This window comes from Oncorhynchus gorbuscha, linkage group LG23 (assembly GCF_021184085.1).
Source record: "Oncorhynchus gorbuscha isolate QuinsamMale2020 ecotype Even-year linkage group LG23, OgorEven_v1.0, whole genome shotgun sequence".
Lineage (NCBI taxonomy): Eukaryota > Metazoa > Chordata > Actinopteri > Salmoniformes > Salmonidae > Oncorhynchus > Oncorhynchus gorbuscha.
Window position 1 is genome coordinate 61,059,149 of NC_060195.1, and position 4,158 is coordinate 61,063,306.

The 4,158-nt window shown below is 41.7% G+C and overlaps 1 long non-coding RNA gene across 1 annotated transcript; it reads left to right on the top strand.

Annotated features, from left to right (window-relative positions):
* Positions 1 to 578: 578 nt before the first annotated feature.
* Positions 579 to 3,930, top strand: LOC124011343. Its single transcript, XR_006834574.1, has 2 exons — positions 579 to 2,843; positions 3,230 to 3,930. It is a non-coding gene; the product is annotated as an uncharacterized LOC124011343 (long non-coding RNA).
* Positions 3,931 to 4,158: the final 228 nt, after the last annotated feature.

Genomic DNA, 4,158 nt, shown 5'->3' on the forward strand with positions numbered 1-4,158 from the left:
AAACCGTGGTTAGCTGAATACTAATGATTTGCCAGTAAAGAAGCTAACTAGCTTCAGAACTAGCTTCAGAACTAGCTTCTGGACTAGCTTCTGGACTAGTTTCTGGACTAGCTTCTGGACTAGTTTCTGGCCAGCCTCTTGGAGTTTCTGGCTAGCTTCTTGGAGGACTACAGATTTGAGGTAAATAATACTTTTTAATAAATATAAATTGGTGAGGTGGGTTGCAGGAGAGTGTTTTGAAGATGAGTTGATGGAAAATAAAAAAAATGTGAAAAAAGTTGTAAATATATATATACACGGGACACGACAAGATGAGGACAAAAGACGTCTGAACTGCTATGCCATCTTGGATGGCAGCTTGTAGCTTAAAGTGAATGGAAATTAACATTTAGTGTCAACCAATCAGCTTTAGAGTTGGCTATTGTACGCCTGCTGGCTGGCTCCAGTGTTACACAGGAGCCAGCTAGCAGGCGTAGTGCGCGCACGTCTTTTGATTGGATACCAATATTGAGAGGCAGGTCCTTTATGGGCAGGTCTCAGAACTAGGAAACTGAAATTGATCAACGAATTAACTTGCGTACTACTAAGCTGTTTTTTCAACCCACAATGGCGGAAGGAGAAGATATCTATTTGGTCGAAGATATAATTATAACGCCATTCTCAAGACAAAGTTTTCAAGAAAAGTTAGACATTGTCAGGAGAGGTAGATGTTACGGAGTCGAGTTGATAGGTAATCGACGAGCCGGACTGCACTATGCATCGTTGTATGCGTGGAAGCTTGACAGAAATGGTATCCAGATGACACAACTGCTGACAGCTACAGGGACATGAACACAAAAAAAAATGCTGCTTTCGTACCATTTTGCGCAATGATCAGACTGACAGTGTCATTGGTACAGCAGAAGTACATTCATTTCAAATGGAATGCTGTGTTTGCAGCGGTGCGTTCTGTGTGGTGTGTATCCAACGTAAGCATCAAATTGTATGCATAGACTTGACAGGTATATTAGCAAAAGGTTAATTGTGATCTTTTGTTGCGCACATTCAGTAAACATGCTTGACTGCAGAATTTATTAAGCAGCATTAATGGAATGATACTGTCGTCTGATCGAGGCGGCACCTGCTGCTCTAACAGCTAGATCACACCTACAGTTTCATTGGTCCGCAGCATGATCTGGATGTGTGCAACAAAAGTTCAACATTCATCTTCTGCTACCATTTCTGTCAAGCAGTTCTACACATACAGTTTGATGCCAACGTTCGATAAATGCAACGTATGCCCCACACAGAACGCCCTGCAAAGCAATGAGGCAAGGCAAACGCAGCGTTCCATTGGAAATGAATGTACTTCTGTTGTACCAAAATGCAATGATTACTGTCGGTGTGATCGCGGTATAAGCTCCACCCCACTGATAATTGTGCTAGAAAACAGATAGGCAAGTAATTCAAGGTGTGTTTCACAGAAGAGCAGCACACAGGACAACCAACAATGCACCTTTTACAGGCATTGTTCCTGACGTTTATGGAGATTGTGTTCAGGGTAAACACTGCCCATGTCGGGTCAAGCGTAAACTACCTAAAAGTCAGTTCTAACGCTTCGAACAGACCGACTGCATCACTGCTGCATAACATTTTGCGCAGCTAGGCAACTATACTGATAGGTATAGGTATCTTTTGCAGATGGTAGCATGCGGTTGCACACATGGAGGAGAATCTTTTTCGCAGTATCCTCAAAACCGTGTCTTTTTGACACAACTGCTGACAGCTACAGGGACATAAACACACAAAAAAAATGCTGCTTGGAGACAAGTGCCCACAATAGTAGGATTTCCAGGTCAGTTTAGTAGTGAGCTTGTGCTAGATGTGGCTAGGTAGCTAGCTAGCTAACCTAGCCAATGAGGTATGTGTGGGAAAGAAATAGTTATATAAATTATGCTAGTTACTACCCCTAATAACTTTCCCAAATAATCATGTTTGAAATAGTGTGAGTGTGTATGGCAGATACATAGTCATAGAAATGGTAGATACTACTGTACCACTGATAATTTGGTCAGATGTGTGTGTGTCTGTCTATGTGTACAGTAGGTGACATGTCCATGATAGCCATCTAATAACTATAGTTATGCTAGGTAATGGTTTGGCTTATCATGTTCATGTCTATGTAGAAGACTGTAGGAGGTAGTGGAGAGGACTCAGGGACAGGTATCAGAGAGAGAGAGAAGGGCAGAGAAAGAGAAGAAGAGGTCTGGGTCAGCAGCCTTGGCGCTTCTGCCACATTCTTTTCTGGAACCATTTATTGTGCCTCGGGCAACGAGTGGCAATTTTACAGCCAGACCCTCTACTACGTCATCCACAAGTGTTGTCCCCACCGGTGCATCAAGACCCTCAACGTCATCTACAAGTGTGACCACCGGTGCAGCGAGACCCTCTACAACGTCTACATCATCCACAAGTATGACCACCACCGGTGCAGCCATGGAAGATGATGAAATGGAGGAATCACCTCTGGATCTAGGACCGCCTAAGATTATTATGAACCTCACGGAAGTGACCACAGAGGACCTCGTTGAACAGGATGTGGCCCGAGGAGAGAAACAATGAGGAACAACGTCCCACCAGGCGTCATCTGAGGTACCAGCCCCCAGATCCACTCAACTCATTTCAGCAGAGGCTCCTCCAAGCCGTTGAGAGGGATGCAGCCCAACCTGATGCTCACAGGAAGGAGGATGAAGAGACCCTCTTTACCATGAGCCTGGTGCCAACACTGAAGAGGCTGCCTCAGCAAAGAGAAGCAACAGTCAAGGTTAAAATGTATCAGCTGCTTTTCGAAGCTGAGTTCAATAGTACGTTTTCTTTCTTCTCCACATCACAGGTAGTGTCATAAGTGTTGCGACAGTGAAGTAAAGTAGGTCATTTTTACAGTATACTCATTCATGTAGGCTAATTGGTATTTCAGATCAAAGTGTTAATGAGGCAAATGTATAGCTGTTGTTTCTGGGTTAGAAAATATCCTAAAACAGTTTGCTGTCTAAATATTTGCCTGTCATATTCATCTTTTGATCAGAAATACAAATTCTGTGAGTAAACAGCCAGTATTATCAACTTTACCACACTGTTCCAATATTTATGCCACTAACTACACAAGCAGTATTTAGTTAACATAAATCTCACCTTTTATGGTGTTATATTACGTTAAGCTTGTATGTGTTGTTTTTCTCTTCCCTTCCAGAGATGGAGTCAATTTAGCCGACCAGCTCACAGGGAGGACAGGAAGAGGAGTTGTCTGGTTGCCGTTTTGACCTCCCTCATTGTACCTTTTCACACACGTCAGTTCCGTTTAAATTGTCAATTCATGAAGTAATTTGTTTATAAAGTCTTAGGATAGCATTCATTATTAGTGTTACATAGATTTCTGAATTGACAGAATTGAAACTCATACACCAGATAATTCAGATGCTCTTGTTGGTCTCTAACAAGACTAAAGGTGAATATATTTAATTTAAAACCACTTGAAAACCAGGGTGTTGAAACGTTTTGTGAAGTTATGTTCCATCGACTGGTCCATGACATCCAGGGGCCATTTGTTTGTTTAGCTGCGTTATGGCTACACATGTTTTTTCAGACAGACACACCTGTCCTCCACTCCTGTCTGTGCCTCAGATCTCCAGTGTCCTGCCCTCTCTTTATGGCCATGTCTGAAGTTCCCCTAATACGTCTAGGCTTTATGAGTAGTGCCTGTCTGCAGTTGTGCCAAAAATGCATGCTCTTGTTCTCTTACAGATTACAGGCTACACATTTATTTGTTGTATTTTTTTTACACGCACATACACACACACACACCTCTTTCAATAGTTGTTTTTAACATTTTTTACAACACAAACCTGTCATGTTTTTTCCTGTACTTGAATACTTATTAAATTATAACATTTTCATAGTCAGTTTCATTTGTTTATTAATATCATTTAGACATAATCTGCTTATTTCTTCCCTACACCTTTGCAGATCTAAGACAGGATGAAAGTAAAAACACATTCTCTTCCTACCTGTATTTTGTGGTAAACTGTACTATTTGTATGGACCCTAGGTTACCTTTCCCTTTATCATACTAACTGTATGTTGTATAACCTTAATTATTGCTCCCGCTCACCTGATGTACCA